The sequence below is a fragment of the Oryctolagus cuniculus genome, chromosome 7, assembly GCF_964237555.1.
Source record: "Oryctolagus cuniculus chromosome 7, mOryCun1.1, whole genome shotgun sequence".
In the NCBI taxonomy this organism is placed as follows: Eukaryota; Metazoa; Chordata; class Mammalia; order Lagomorpha; family Leporidae; genus Oryctolagus; species Oryctolagus cuniculus.
The window spans coordinates 58,731,856-58,749,020 of record NC_091438.1 but is presented as its reverse complement, the minus strand read 5'-3'; the positions used below and the strand labels follow the sequence as shown (position 1 = coordinate 58,749,020).

Genomic DNA, 17,165 nt, shown 5'->3' with positions numbered 1-17,165 from the left:
ACAGTGCTGGCCCCTTCTAGACACTTTGACACCTTAAAAATCATTATAAGAGACCCTGATTTGTATTGTTTGCATTATTATCTAATTTTTTAAAAAGATTGATTTATTTATTTGAAAGAGTGTTAACAGAGAAGCAGAGAGAAAGGTCTTCCATCCACTGGTCCACTGCACAAATGGCCCCAACGGCCAGAGCTGCGCCGATATGAAGCCAGGAGCCAGGAGTTTCTTCCGGGTCTCCCACTCAGGTGCAAGAACCCAAGGACTTGGGCCATCTTCTACTGCTTTTTCCCAGACCTTAGCAGAGAGCTGGATCGGAAGTGTAGCAGCCAGGATTCATACTGGTGCCCATATGGGATGCCAGCACCGGCAGGTGGTGGCTTTACCCACTGCCACAGCGCTGGTCCCCACTTTACTTTTTTTTTTTTTTTTCCACAGGCAGAGTGGACAGTGAGAGAGAGAGACAGAAAGGTCTTCCTTTGCCGTTGGTTCACCCTCCAATGGCTGCCGCGGCCGGCGCACCGCGCTGATCCGATGGCAGGAGCCAGGAGCCAGGCGCTTTTCCTGGTCTCCCATGGGGTGTAGGGCCCAAGCACTTGGGCCATCCTCCACTGCACACCTGGGCCATTGCAGAGAGGTGGCCTGGAAGAGGGGCAACCGGGAAAGAATCCGGCACCCCGACCGGGACTAGAACCCCGTGTGCCGGCGCCGCAAGGCGGAGGATTAGCCTAGTGAGCCGTGGCGCCGGCTCCCACTTTACTTTTTAGCAATATGATCAGCACTTAAAATGTTCACAGATCAAACTATTCATTTCTCCTGTACTCATTCAAGCTTATTCATGAGCATGGTTTTTATGTAGTTAATAATTATCATCCTTCAAAATTAATTCAACAGGTAGCTATTAAATTCCTACTTTGTAAATAAAACAAAGTTCTTACTGTCACAGAGCTTATATTCTAAACAGGTAAGACAAGCCATAACCAGATGGCTGTAGAATATATCAGGTGATATGAGCTACGGGGAAGGGAGAATACAGTTGGATGAAGGGTTAGAAACATTGACAGGGAAGACTGAACCTGAGAGCTGAAGGAAGTAGGGGTAAAGGTTATAGCAGGCAGGGCTTTAAGTGCAAGATTCCTGAGTGTGCTTTCACCTTTTTGAGAACAGCTAGGAGGTCCTTGTGGTTGGAGGACAATAAGGAGGGAAAGTGGGACAGCTTGAGGTTGAAAGGTAGTGGACACCACTGTATGACCTTATGGGCCGTAGCAAGAACTTCAGATTTTACGTTGAATAAGATACAAAGCCAATAGAGGATTTTGAGAAGAGACCTGTTCTGACTCAAGTTTGTGAGCATCATTTTGGCTGCTGTGTGGAAATCATCTTGGGGTTGGGGAAGCAAAAGTGGAATTGTAAGACCATTTAGGAGATTAAATCATCTTCCTTTTCGACCTGTTTCAGTGATTGCAAAGTAATCTATCTTCCTGCTGTTGGACATATAGGTAGTCTGTTCCCTCCCCCCATCTCGTTAAAATAACAATGAAATCAATTCTTTTTTATTTTTTTATTTTTTTGACAGGCAGAGTGGACAGTGAGAGAGAGAGAGACAGAGAGAAAGGTCTTCCTTTTCCATTGGTTCACACACACACTCACACACACAGATACCCCGGCAATGGCTGCTGTGGCCAGTGCGCTGCGCTGATCTGAAGCCAGGAGCCAGGTGCTTCTCCTGGTCTCCCATGCGGGCTCAGGGCCCAAGCACTTGGGCCATCCTCCACTGCACTCCCGGGCCACAGCAGAGAGCTGGCCTGGAAGAGGGGCAACCCGGACAGAATCCGGCTCCCTGACCGGGACTAGAACCCGGTGTGCCAGCGCCGCAGGCGGAGGATTAGCCTATTGAGCTGCAGCACCAGCCACAATGAAATCAATTCTTGCATATGCAAGAATTGATTTTTTCTTCGAGATTCCTTTCCAGAAGGACTAACAGATTAAAGTTTATGGATATTCTTGTCTCCTGGTGTGTATCTGAATTGCTTTCAAAGAGTAACTTTTGTTAGTTTTGACAGTCAGCATTTTGAGTATAAGTTACATGGCATATCACTTGCTTTGGGTATTATTAACACTTAAAGAATCGTTTCAGTCATAAAAAGATCTTTTAGATTATTAGGTTGAATTTAGCTCTTTAACAATTAACAACAGGGTGCTAATTGTTGGAAATACTCAGATGAATTAGACAGGGTCTCTGCCCTCAGGGCATTTTTCCATTCTGTTATAATTTATAATCTGGTAGTTAAATAACTCTAGATCTTGCTAGTGTTTACTGTTACTTATGAACATTGTTAGTATATGATTGATGATGTTTTATAATGACTTAATATTTTATAATGACTTAATTTTTCTTACAAAGGGTTTTTTAAAAAGTGATAACATTTAAATGATAAATTTCTATTTTTTACTATGCTTTTAGAATCTTATCACTTTGACAGCCCCATGTCTTTTTTAAAGATTTGTTCTTTGCAGTAAATTATGCAACTAGTACTTAGTCGAGGATTCTCACAGTTGATTTTTTAAATTGTTGTAATTCTTGATAGTCCAAAAAATAGTTACACTACTGTTTTTGTTAAATAAGGTCAGCATTGCATCATTTGCAGTTTTATTTAGTGTATAGAGGAGAATGATACCAGTCTGTTTTAGTAGAAAATTATACCACTGAGATGGCTTTGCTGAGCATTTCTAGTTGATTAGATTTGGCATGAGTGAGGAAGTTTGATATCTAGGAAGGGAGTGAATTGGACTGAGTAACCGGAAAACACCTAGCACTGTGTCACCCACGTGCTTGGGGCCCAGTAAATGTTCATTGAACCTTTCTAAGGTCATGCTTCCAAAATTCTCCTATTTTCATTCAAAATAGCTCATATAAAGGGCATTTATATTGTAAAATTGCAGTGCTTTTAACATTGTGAACACAAACTTGCTTCATCCTAGTGTTCCTCTTCAAATTAAACTAATCAATTGTAAAGAGAGTTAGTGGCATATTTCCAAGGAGTTTCAGCTTGTTTTGATGTCATAATTGCTGCATGACTTAATGCCAGATTCATATCTTATGGAAAAGGTTTGCATTAAACAAAACTATTTAAGCTTTCATGTGTTTTCATATTTAAGCTTTTCATATGAGATAGGGGAAATGTCCATTTTTTCTTTTGTGTGCTTGAAATTTGGGGATTACAAGCAATAATTTTTGAATTTTTTGTTATAATGGTGATGGGTTTGCAGTGAATGTTTCACACACTCTCAGTCCCCTTGGCTCACAGTTTTGAGATGAGTGGTTAAGAGGACAATTTGTTTGAAAATTAAATAAGCCAGATAAGTATTGGACCTCTAAGCTTAGCTTTGTTCATTATCATGATGTTCTTCTGATCAGCAAAGCAGTTTAACAGAACTGTGCCATGCTCTCATTTCTGCTTCAAACTAGGCCTTTTAGAGGTAGAAGGTACCAACATACACACAGACACACACACACCAATAAAAAAAGGAAATTGTGTGTGATTATTAAGGTAGAGTTGAAACAGGAAATGATGTACTTTTATAAGTGGTCCAAACATAATCCTTTTAATATAATTTTCAGAAATACATGATTGACACATGGAAGATAAAATGTTTTGTGAAATAAACTTCAATCATTAGACAACTTAATGGTCTTTTCCCAAAGCACTACTGACTTATTTATTTGGGCTGTATAAATTTAGTTTGGTTAAATCTTAAAAATTTTCTTTATAAATGCCTGCAGTTTTCCCAGTGTTTCTACCTCTTGCCTATTTAATACACATTGATAGAGAATGGTCCTAAGTGCAGAATGGTAAAGCTAGCCAAATTTAAAATTAAATATTTAACTCCACATTTAGCTTCAGAATATATTTAAATTAGACAGTATTTCATAAGAATAGGAAATACTAAACCGCAGTTAAAAGACACTGTTGGATTAATTAAAACTGACAGCATACTTTCAACTCAGGTATATACACCTATAATACATTATGTACTGAAGACTTTTTGTAATGCTTATCCACTTATTCTGGATGTACAATGATTTTGCTCAGGATAGGTTTAGCTATCAAAAACAAAACTAAAAAAAGTTACAAAAAACTGGATATAGTTGTTTGCACAAATCACAAGTGTAGTTTATACAACAAGAGTTGTAGGGAGTCTTATTTTAGATCCAGTATTTCAGATCTGTCAAATGTGTGCTCTGGAGAGTAAATTCATTCACTGTATTTTCAGTGATGTCTTAAAATTCATTTATGAATAGGATCATTCTGTTCTAGACAAGTAGACTCTATTATAGAATATTAAGCAAGCAACTGCTAAGTTAATTAGTGTGGCAGGTGAAATCTAATACGAATCTTTGAAATTTATTTAGTTTACAATATAGCCCAAATCTTTTTTAAAGATTTATTTATTTATGTATTTGAAAGACAGAGTTACAGAGAGGCAAAGGAAGAGGCAAAGAGAGAGAGAATAAGTCTTCCATCCTCAGGTTCACTCCCCGAAATCCAGGAGCTTCTTCCTGGTCTCCCACATGGGTGCAGGGGCCGAAGGACTTGGGTCGTCTTCTACTGCCATAGCAGAGAGCTGGATAGGAAGTGGAGCAGCAGGGACTCGAACCGGCACCCATTTGGGATGCTGGCACTGCAGGCGGTGGCTTTACCTGCTACACCACAGTGCTGGCCCCAAACCCAAATCTTGATATCTTTGAAACTGCCCTTTAAATTTATTGTATGCATGTGAGAATGTTGTATAATTTCCTCAATAGATTTCAGATCAGATTCAGTCATTGAACACGTTTGAGTGACTCACAGTTAGGCTCTTTGAATGGTCACTGAGATGTGAAGGTGATGTATGTCAGAGCCAGACATGTTTTATAAAGAAATGTGTATTTCATGGTAAAAAATAGAATGATATTCCTTTTCAGTAAAATCAATGTGACTATTTTAAATTTTCAGTGTGTGTTGCATAGTATAATGGTCATTTATCCTACTACCTATTGTGAGATTTTTTTGAATATTTAATTAGAAATTTAAAATTTTTAATTGACATATAAAAAGTACACATGTTTTTGGGTACCATCTGATGTTTTGATATATGTGTAAGCAGGTGAGCATATTTGTCTCCTCAGGCATTAAGACTCTGGTGGATTCATTTTCAGCATGTATATTCAGGTGTACTCACACACACATAAATGTATATATACATGCATTTATATATAACCCACACTGTGGGCAAGTTTTTTCCTTTGTTCAGCTAGATATTTTAATTATCTGCCTAATGTCAGAAGATGTTTAAAGAGTAGCTTAATATTTTTTCTACACTGATTAAAATCCTCCTGTACCGCTAAAGTTAATTATCTGCTGGGACAGAAATGTGTGAATAGGTAAAATGCACCAATGTGCATTTTTTTAGTGACTGTTGGTAGCTTGCCAATTTTATTTTCAAGTTTCTCCTCTTTTTAGACCTAATGGTGTTGCGCTTATAAGGCAACAATAGTGTATTTAGTATTGCAGAAGGAGAAGCTTTTTCTGGTTTTTCCATTTTGTGTATTTTGAATTAGAGGATTCATTGGACATTTATTCTCAACAGACGTATACCGTGAAACAGTCCATTTAGCTCTGGTGCTTTATTTTGGTACATTGATTGACTTAGGTAGTGGGCCTTATGCAGTTCCATAAACATTACCGAGTTTTGGATGGCCTCCTTTACACAATGTATAAGTTAACCTGAGCATAGTGGAACCTGGGAACAAAACAAGTGTGACGTCTATCTTGTGCTGAGTAACGTGGTTCAGGATCATTTGCTTAAATTTTTGTTTGTTTGTTTAAAAGAATTCATGTTACATTGTGACAACTTTTGAAAAGAATGTTAAGTGTAAAGAAAAAATTGAAAATCACCCTTGATCCTATCATCCAGAGAAAATTACTGCTAAACTTTTAATGTATATTTTCCCAGTTCTTCCCTTGCATGTACAAATGTTTTACTTGTACAGAAGTTGAAATTATATTTTTATGTATAGACTTTTGTTCCTACTTTTTTTCCCTACTTGAGGTGTTCGTCTCCCAGAGTGGGACTTTGAGTTTGATTCATTATATTATTACTATTTTAAATAATACTGGGACAAAGATTTTTGTACTTTTGTCTTTGATTGCATCTTTTTAGTGTGTGTGTGTGTGTGTTTCCTTCCTTTAGGATAGATTCCCAGAAGTGGGATAACTGAATCAGAAGGTGGTTACCCTGTTATAAGAGTGTGTGTCTCATTGCACCTTCAATGGTATTGAGTAGATCAGTTTTTAAAATCTTTACCAATCTGATAGATATCTGTTAAATTCATGAATGATAATTCCAAAGTATATTATTAATAATCTATAAAACCATCATCATGTGTAAGTAATAATTTGTAGCTTTATTCCAAAAAGTTGATTGGAATGAGTTTCTTCAAAAATATTTTAGGCTTAAGTTATCTGTATGACAAAAAAGAGATTGATTGAAGTTGCAATGTGAACATTTTTTTTTTTCAGAGAGAGAAATGGAATTTTAAAACCATTCTTTTGTCAAAATCAAAAACAGGAAGTTTGTTTATAGTATGTAACAAGTGGAAATATTATATAAGACTAAATTATTTCAGATAAATGAGGGGAGGTATTTTCATGGTTCTGATTTAAAAAAACAAAACCTAGTAGTGTTTAGACCAGTGGCCCTGGAGTAAGGCAGTCTGGGTTCACATCTTTGCCTTGTCATTTGCTAAGTATGTGATTTAAGGGAACTTACTAAATAGGAGTGTATTATTTGATATTTCTGTACCTTGGCCTTTTTCTTAAAAAGAGAATAAAAGACCTTAAAAAGGAGGAAACTACTGTTGGTAAAAAGAGAATAATAATAATAATACTTACTTCATAAGATTGTTGAGAAGATTAGAAAAAATAATGTATAAAATTACTAAGCACATAGTAGATATATAATGAAAGCCCTCTAATTTTGCTAAATTAAGTTTCTGCCAATCTCATGGAGGGTAGAAACATGTCATTTTTTGAGTCTTTGTTTAATATGAAGAAATAGAGCTGCAGATGACCTGTAGTGAGCAGGGGCAATGAGGTGGAAGTGATGGACATTCTTTGTGGTAGGAATGGCATGTGCCAACTTGGGAATCTAGTTCAGAAGTTGGAGGAAAGGAGGTTGGTTTGAAAGAAGCCCAAGCTTTTGTATAGTTAGAAAATATGGAGGCACCACTATACGGATTGATTGGAGTTGGTATTTGTCCATCTTGAGTACTAGATTAAGTGTAGACCATATTCAAGAACATAAGAACTTTTGGTTTGAGGAAAATGGTAAGAGCATTCATCAATCTGGGTATGTAGTATATAAATTGAGAAAGGAAGACCTGTAAGGAGGGGGGCTGGTTTAATAATAGCTAAGGAAATTACAGGAAATAAAAGGGCTGGTTTTGGGGGAGTTGTTATTGTGATCTCTATCCGTTGTGAGAATAAAATTCAAAAGAAAATCTGAGTTTTAAGGACTAGGCCACATGGAGTCAGGCAGCCTTCCAGAGATGATAGGACCAAGAATACTTCGGTTGTTACTACCTTTAAAAAAAGTTGAAGGATGAAGATTCCTGTTATCAGTGGAAGGTGCCTGTTGGTGCCTTATAAATATATTTATATATGCGTAGTCTTCTGTAGACATTTTATTTATGTAGTATTTTGAGTTCTTAATTAACAGAGGATCCTCATTTTTAGACTTTATTTCTGTAAATGTTATCTTAAAAGTTCACTGTAAGGTGAAATTCTGCTTGTGGTTTTTGCAGCATTCACGAATGCTGGGGACTTATAGAACATCAGTTGCGTGAGCAGTGGTAAGTAAAATAGACATGTTAAGCAGCTTAGAATGTTGAAGGCAGTGAAATGTGGAGCAACAAAATAGAAAATTGAGTATATGATCTTTGGAAAAAATTATTTTTAATATTCCCATTCTCCATCCACCACTCCCAATTTTCCTGATTTCACAAGATGAGTTTGCAGGTACCATTTTTAGTCATTCTAGTATCTGACTCTAGCTGTATTCATACTTCCCACTTGTTATATAATATGTCAACAAGTTAGCTTCATGATTGATACAATATTTCATTTGAGAAGTAAACTTACCTGAGATCACTACCTTCCAGTTCAGAAAAGAAGCAATTCCCAATTTATTTATTTATTTGACAGGTAGAGTTACAGACAGTGAGAGAGAGACAGAGACAAAGGTCTTCCTTCCATTGGTTCACCCCTAAAATGGCCGCAACAGCCAGAGCTGAGCTGATCTGAAGCCAGGAGCCAGGTGCTTCCTCCCAGTCTCCCACGTGGGTGCAGGAACCCAAGCACTTGGGCCATCCTCCACTGCCCTCCCAGGTCACAGCAGAGAGCTGGACTGGAAGAGGAGCAACCGGGACTAGAACCCAGTGCTCATATGGGATGCCGGCGCCGCAGGCAGTAGATTAGCCAAGTGAGCCACAGTGCCGGCCCTGCAATTCCCAATTTTTAAAAAGTACAGACTTGTTTTATTTCCAAGATGTTTGCATTTTTAAACTTCCAAGATGTCATGCCTTTCTAATGTTTCATTTAGTGTTCAGATATTTTCTAAATTTAGAAATAAAGCTCTTATTACTATTTATTTTTATTCAAATCTCTTTAAAGTACCCTTGAAAATACTTTTAATAATAATCATTTGTAGCACATATTGTTAGGGATGTGTGTGTGTGCACACTTAATTTTATAAATTGTTTGTTTGTTTTTTGTTTTTATTTCTTTGAAAAGTGCAGACATAGATCTTCCATATGCTCATTTATTCCCGAAATACCCACAACAGCTGGCCCTGGGCCAGGACAAATCAAAGAGCCAGGAACTTAATCCAGGTCTCCTACATGGGTGGCAGAGACTCAACTGCTTGAGCCATCACTTCTGCCTCCGGAGGTGCACATAAGCAGGAAGCTGGACCAGAAGTGGAGGAGCCAGGACATGAACCAAGCACTGTGATATGAGTGCAGACATCCCAGGTGGCATCTTAACCCTGTGCCAAATGCCCACCCCATAAATATTGTTTCTTCTTATGTGATACTATAGAGCTATCAAATGAATGATACTTCATTTACTCAAGGAATCTCAGATATTCAAAACAGTGATTTAATGTCACAGACTATAAAATTCCAATTGTGTATTTTGAATAGTTTTGAAACTATTTCTGCCTCCTGTTTGTCAACAGAAATCAAGAGCTACAGTTACTCTCCCAGGATTAATACCTATCTCTCCCCTTCTTTACCCTCCAAACTATAGCTAAGAGAACAGGTTCTTTCCTAGTTTGGGCCATTCTGGTTCATACAATTTTTACATGAGATGATATAAGAAGTATATTAAACATGAATAGACTTTTATATCTTTATCTTGAAGGATTAAAATGAAAGAAAAAGAAACTCACTGGTTGAATAGAATATTGTGTGTTTTTCTTACTCTCTTTTATTAAGGGAAGTTTCTTTCCTCACTCCTTTAGAATCAGCAATTTTGTGTGTGTGGTTTTTTTAAAAGATTTATTTATTTGAAAGAATGACAGAAAGAGGTAGAGACAGAGAGAGGTCTTCCATCCGCTGGTTCACTACCCAGATGGCCGCATTGGCTGGAGCTGTGCCAATCTGAAGGCAGGAGCCAGGAGCTTTCCTGAGGAGGGAAATAAAGGCCAGATACTTAGAAAATACAATTTTCTCTTAGGTTTTGTTAACCAAGTTTTTTTTTTCTTTTTTCTTTTTTTAAAATCTGCTTTAAATCCTTGTATTCACAGTCAGCATACCATCTTTTGGTTCTGTTTGAATCTCTTAATAAATATTTTGTAACCATTTTAAATTTTACTCTAGTGTTCTGAGACTGGCATTTGATGTAGTGGTTAAGATGTCGCTTGGTACATCTGCATCCCATTTCAGAGTGCCTGGATTCAGGTTCCAGCTCTGCTCTCCATTCCAGCTTCCTGCTAACGCACACCTTGGGAGGCAGCTGGTGATGGCTCAAGTGAGGTCCCTGCCACCCATGTAGGAGAATTGGATTAAGTTCCAGGTTCCTGGCTTCATCCTAGCTCAGCCCTAGCCATTGCAGGCATTTGGAGTGAACCAATAAATGGAAGATCTCTTGCTGCCTTTAAAATAAATAATAAAAAAAAAGGAAAGGAAAAAATCAAATTTTATTGTAGTATTCTGAAATGAGGTGAGGAATAACAATAGCATTTGAAATGTTTCTGTAGCCAACATTAGTTAACCTACTGAGGTCTAACTTTTATAGTTCTGTTTGTGTAGTGGGAGGGCACATGGATGGACTTGTGATCGTTTCTGCCTTCTGTATCAGAAGTATGAACTGGCAATTCTGGGGTACTTAATGGCTAGTAGAGTTTTAACTCTGTATATTTATATAGTGTTAAGGTAGGGTTGTTTTTTCAATTGATGTCTATTCCCAGCTAGAATCATAATATGAGATCTTTAAACTCCCATGTTTATGAAATTTCTTTTTTTTTTTTTTAAAGATTTGTTTATTTATTTGAAGGTCAGAGTTACAGAGATAGGGGAAGGGACAGAGTGCTCTTCCATCCACTAGTTCACTCCCCAGATGTCTGCAATGGCCAAAGCTAAGCCTGTCTGAAGCCAGGAGCTTCTTCTGGGTCTCCCAGGTGGGTGCATCAGGCCAAGCACTTGGGCTATCTTCTGCTGCTTTCCCAGGAGCTGGATCGGAAGTGGAACAGTGGGGAATCGAACTGGCACTCATAAGGGATGCCCACACTACAGACGGGAGCTTTACCTACTACACCACAATGCTGGCCCCCTTAAAATTTCTTATCCTTCAAATTAATTAATGTCTTAATGAGTTAAGTTTAAAGTTCTTTTTGAATGTGTTACAGGATAAGATACATAAGGGATGAAAGTAAATGAAGACAATTGAGAAATTGAAGGAAATTCTATTAGAGAAAGATTGGAGACAGGGAAGGGATTATGATATAGGATTTGCCTCAGGGGAATGGGTGACACATGAATGTTGTTGGGCTATACTGTGAAAAAGATTTATTTTCACAAAGAAGAAAAGTGAAAGTGATGAAATGAAGGCTGTGAGGAGATAAGTTGATATTGAGGGACAGAATACTTCTGACTAGATATTGCAGCCTACCGGGCCTTCAGAGAGGACATAATGAATCTGTCACCATTTGTGGCGGCATGCTGATGACTGCTTCACAAAACACACATCATCTGTCTTGTTGGTTTGAGTTGGGAGTACAGTAAACCTAGACAAAATGAAGATCATTGTTTCTGGGAGGAAGGAATGTATTTTTTTTTTTAATTTATTTTTTTTATTTTTGACAGGCAGAGTGGACAGTGAGAGAGAGAGAGAGACAGAGAGAAAGGTCTTCCTTTGCCGTTGGTTCACCCTCCAATGGCCGCCGCGGCCGGCGCACCGCGCTGATCCGATGGCAGGAGCCAGGAGCCAGGTGCTTTTCCTGGTCTCCCATGGGGTGCAGGGCCCAAGCACCTGGGCCATCCTCCACTGCACTCCCTAGCCACAGCAGAGGGCTGGCCTGGAAGAGGGGCAACCGGGACAGAATCCGGCGCCCCGACCGGGACTAGAACCCGGTGTGCCGGCGCCGCTAGGCGGAGGATTAGCCTAGTGAGCCGCGGCGCCGGCCGGAAGGAATGTATTTTAAAAGTTAGTTTTTAGTTGTCTGAGACTGCTTAAAATATGACAGGTTTATAAAAAATAACTTTATGTGGTATTTTGGTTCTTCATATTCTTAACATGTTAGTTTTTTTTCTCTTGCTAGATTTCTGTAGGTTGCCTTTAAACCTGCCCTACTCTTGTATCCTGCTGCTCTCCATTCTGATCATTTAATAATGACATACACAATCCCCAGGATGAAGATTTCATACTTCAGAAAGTTGTTTTGAATCCACAGTACAAGTATCAGTTTCCCATGTATATATCAAAAAATTGATGTAAGTGGTACTTTTATAAATTTAATGATTTAATATCAGATTAACTTAAACCTCAGGGAAGTGATGTAGGAAAGTGAATCTTATGCATTCTTTCATGTATGCCTGGATTATTTTAGTGGTGATTCTTTCACATTCAGATGATAAAAAGTATGAGAATTTAGTACGTTAGTAATTCAAAATTGGTGACATTCCCTGTATTCATTAAAACTTCTTGTACCGGGGCCTGCGCCATGGTGTACTAGGCTAATCCTCCACCTGCGGTGCCAGCATCCCATATGGGCACTGGGTTCTAGTCCCGGTTGCTCCTCTTCCAGTCCAGCTCTCTGCTGTGGCCTGGGAAGGCAGTGGAGGATGGCCCAGGTGCTTGGGCCCTGCACCCGCATGGGAGACCAGGAGGAAGCACCTGGCTCCTGGCTTCGGATCAGCGCAACACTGTCTGTTGCAGTTATTTGGGGAGTGAACCAATGGAAGGAAGACCTTTCTCTCTGTCTCTCTCTCTCTCTCTCTCACTGTCTGTAATTCTGTCAAATAAATAAATAAAAATCTAAAAAAAAAAACTTGTAAATTTAGAAAACTGAGTTTCATTCACACATGGGACAAACTTTAGTGTAAAATGTCTCTTTGAATTTTAAATAAGTGTTAAGTAACTTCTGACTAGTATTTCTCTCAAATTAGTATTTTTTTATCTTGGAATATGATAGCATTTTTTTTTTTGACAGAGTTAGACAGTGAGAGAGAGAAGAAGGTCCTCCTTTCATTGGTTCACCCCTCAAATGGCCGCTATGGCCGGAGCTACACCAAACTGAAGCCAGGAGCCAGGTGCTTCCTCCCAGTCTCCCACGTGGGTGCAGGGCCCAAGCACTTGGGCCATCCTCCACTGCCTTCCCGGGCCACAGCAGAGAGCTGGACTGGAAGAGGAGCAGCTGGGACTAGAACCTGGCACCCATATGGGATGCCGGCGCCGCAGGCGGAGGATTAGCCAAGCGAGCCACAGTGCCAGCCGGAATATGATAGTATTTTAATTCAGTAATCAGCTAAAATCTGTAGCTGAAACCGGGGGCAAGAGGGTTTTAGATGATGTGCTCATTCTTTTATTCTCCTGATGCTTCCGACTTGGGCCCCTGTCATGAATGGAACAAGCTTGAGATCTTGTTGCCACTCAGTGCCATCTGCCCACATGTGTGTGTAAGCAATAGAAGGCCTTAGATACTGTGTATAAACAATCTTTGCTTTGTGGTTTTCCTTAGCTGGCTCTACTTAGGTTCTAGTATGCTGGGCTAAGCTTGTGTCTTACAGTGAATTGTCCCAGTTTTGATCTTCTGCAACAATAATACTTCCATAATCATGTATTTAATGTCTTCTGTGTGTTGTTGATATGTTGAAGATGGACATAGGAAGCTTTTTAATAGGGCAAAGAAAATACTATTAATTATTAAAAGTTAAAAATTATTTATCAAAACATTCAGATACTTGTAAAAGAGTGTTCTTTATATAAAGAACCATCTCTTCCCCACCCTGTGGTTTTCACAGTATAATAAACTGTTTTTTTAGTTTATAAGCCAAAGGGTTTTTTTAAGATTTATTTATTTATTTGAGAGGTAGAGTTACAGACAGTGAGAGGGACAGAGAGAGAGAAAGGTCTTCCTTTCGTTGTTTCACTCCCCAGATGGCCGCAACTGCTGAAGCTGTGCTGATCCAAAGCCAGGAGCCAGGTGCTTCTTCCCGGTCTCCCACATGTGTGCAGGGGCCCGAGCACTTGGGCCATCTTCTACTGCTTGCCCAGGCCACAGCATAGAGCTGGATCGGAAGAGCAGCAGCCGGGAAATAGAACCGGCGCTCCTATGGGATGCAGGCGGAAGATTAACCCACTGTGCCATGGTGCCGGCCCCAGCCAAAGTGTTTTACAGACAATCATAAAATTGCTTTTGTCTGTATAGTTTTTAAAAAGTGTCCCATTGTTAAGGAGATAAAAGCAGAGTACCAGTGTTTACATAGTATGATTTCAGTACTTATTTTTATAAAATGTCTATTCATGTGTAGAATACAGGCTGAAAGGAAATACACCAAAAGAACCTAAATAGTTGTTTATTGCCAGGTTGTAGGATTCCGGGACATTTTAATTTTCCTCTTTAGACTTTTATTTTCTGAATTTCACACACTGCACATATATTTCATAAGCACAAAAGTTCCAAAGTGAATTCATTATATAGTATGAAATTAAACTTAATAAAACTTCTAAAGATGAAGATTCTGAGGAGACTGAATGAATTAAAGTGTTTAAAAAGAAATTAAATAGAATTTTTGGAATAGAATTCCATGTTATGGTAAAAATATTTTTACTATTTTCTGAGTGTGGGGAGTGAGAGAAGTGGGAAAAGTTTTATGCAGTTGATACGGTGATTTGGAAAATTTGTTTTAAATCAGGTTTGCCTCATTTCTTTTCATTCATATATATGTTATGAATAAGTGGTTAATTATAGGATTTAAACCTATTTATATAAATAGTATGCTAAATCTCACTTTAAATATGTGATTTAAATATGCCATTTAAGAATATGTGAGTATTTGTGATCAGCAGACAGTTTGCACATACATGGTACCTATTAGCTGTTCCTTAACTTTTTAGTTCTCAGTTTTCTCATGTATAAAAAACAAGTATATTTCTTTGGCTTTTTTGAGGATAAATATTCCTGGCATACAAAAACACTTACGTATTATTGCTGCTATTATGTTTATTATCAAAAAGTCAGCATTGATGTCTCTGGGAAACTGGAGTAAAACATCCTGGTGACTGGAACAGTGTCTTGGGTGTTGTGTCCCCTATTTTGATTAACTTTGTGTTTTCCACATTAGTTAAATTAGACCATTAGCCGAGTGTTTAGGTAGCTTCCTTTTTTGTCTGCTCAGTAAATCTGTGCTAGTTACAGCTGAACATTTTAGACCTAAAGCATTTAACATGGGAAGTTCATAATATGATATAGGTAGAATTTTGAATCCTGCATTTTTAAAAGCTGATGTGTCAAATGAGTCTATTAACTGGAGAATTGAGTGTAACTGAGAACATCTCAAGTTTTTATTACCCCTTAGTAATTTTTGTTCTCTGTATGTTTAATGTTCATCGTAGGATTCAGAACATTTTCTTTGTGAATAATGGTGACCAGAGAAGGCCAGTGGTTAGTGCTGATTTTCACAGATTTAGATAACCTCTTTTTTTTGTTTTTCTGTCACTGTGGTTATGAAGTAACTTTATTTTAATGGTAATTTATGAATGCATCTTATTTCTTCTAAATTCTTCATAATGCCTTGTGCCCAGTAGAGCTGAGGAATAATAAGATATATTTAGTAATTTGTGAAGAAATTTGAATCTTTAAGATCATCAAAGGGGGCCAGCATTGTGGTACAGTGGGTTAAGCCCCAGTCTGCAGCACTGGTGTCCCATATGAGCTCTGATTTGAGTCCCAGCTACTCCACTTCCAATCCAGCTCCCTGCTAATGCACCTGGGAAAGCTTGGAAGATGATCCAAGTGCTTGGGCCCCTGCACCCACACGGGAGACCTAGAAGAAGCTCCTGGCTCCTAGCTTCAGCCTTGCCCAGCTTCAGTTGTTGTGACCATTTGGGGCATGAACCAACAGATGGAAGATCTGTGTCTTTCTCTCCTTCTCTTTCTGTAGTTCTGACTTTCAAATAGGTAAAATAAATCTTTTTTTTTAGTTCATAAAAGGAGGGAAAAAAGGCATTAAAAGAAAGGGAATTTAGTGGGGATTCCTAGATTTCTGGGCTCTTAGATTTTTCTCTCTCTCTCTTTTTTTAAAAGATTTATTTATTTTTTGAAAGGCAGAGTTACAGCGGGGATGGAGAGTTTTCCACCCACTGGTTCACTCCACAAATGGTCACAATGGCCAGAACTGAGCTGGGCCTAAGCCAGGAGCCAGGAGCTTCTTCTGGGTCTCCCACATGGGTGCACGGGCCCAAGGACTTGGGCCTTTTTCTACTGCTTTCCCAGGCAATAGCAAGAGCTGGATTGGAAGTGGAGCAGCTGGAACTCGAACCAGCACTCATAAGGGATGCTGACTTGCAGGTGGCAGCTTTACCCACTACACCACGGTGCTGTTCCCTAGATTTTTTTTTAATCACTTCAGTACATAATTGTTGTTGCTTTTTCATTTTTTTATAAAAGTTAACATGTCAACTGATATATCTATGGAGGCTTACCATTTAGCCAGGTTACAAGGTTTATTCTTAGGTGCAAAATGTAACTTCAGTGTTCTGTGAGAATGTATTTGAAACTGAGTTCTGTGTTTCAAGATCCACAGCCACAAACAGATGACAACTCATGCTTGAGCACTAATTTTTATGACTTTGGACTTTCGGTGAAACCTATGTGATTGCTTAGATATAGCCCTATCCACTTCTATTGCCTACTTTTTTTTTCTATAGGCTAGAACCATATAAAAACTTCATAGCCATTTAAATAAATGCTTCATATAAGGAGGATACTTGATTGTAACTAAATGTTGCATGAGATTATTATAAATGGTTACAAAAACGAATATAAAAGAGAAGCTTGTGTTTTATAAAATTTCAGATACTTCCATTTTATCATTAAAGTGTTTTTCCTCATACTGTATATTGTGAGACTTTAATTAGTAATAGCCATCCAGTGAAAATAGGTTATCAGGATATGCATGTCCATAGCACCTAGAAGTTGGAAGATATTATTTTTGTTTTGTGTTGATTAAATAGTAAGTTGCCTTTCAGGAAAACATCAAGTAATTCTTGCTAGCCCTTTTTATAATTGTTTTCCTACTCAAAGTTTTATTAAAGTAATCTTTAGACATAATTTCAGTCATACTTTTTAAAAAGTTTATTATTTTTATTAAGTAATACATTTTAGAAGGAATAAATTCAGATAATGCAAACTATGCATATCAAGAAAAAGTATAAATAAGACAAAAGTAATGGTTATCAGTTATGTATCCTTAGAGATATTCCTGTAAAAACATACATTTGTACCTATATACATAGAAATATTAGTTTTGCTTTCACACCTTTTTAAAAAATTTCACATGTAGACTGGAAATATTATATACTAGCATGCAAGTAGATAAAAATTTCATTCTTCAGAGACAAATT

At 38.1% G+C, this 17,165-nt stretch overlaps 1 protein-coding gene across 3 annotated transcripts in view; it reads left to right on the top strand.

The window, feature by feature from the left end:
- RAP1A (RAP1A, member of RAS oncogene family) overlaps window positions 1-17,165 on the top strand; it is an 89,884-nt gene that overhangs the window by 3,004 nt on the left and 69,715 nt on the right. The window contains exon 2 of one of the 3 annotated variants that reach the window (XM_017345982.3): window positions 7,844-7,891. The exons of the other annotated variants lie outside the window; for them this stretch is intronic. The gene's annotated coding sequence lies outside the window, so the exon portion shown is untranslated. The remainder of the gene's footprint in view (window positions 1-7,843; window positions 7,892-17,165) is intronic. 3 annotated transcript variants of the gene reach the window in all.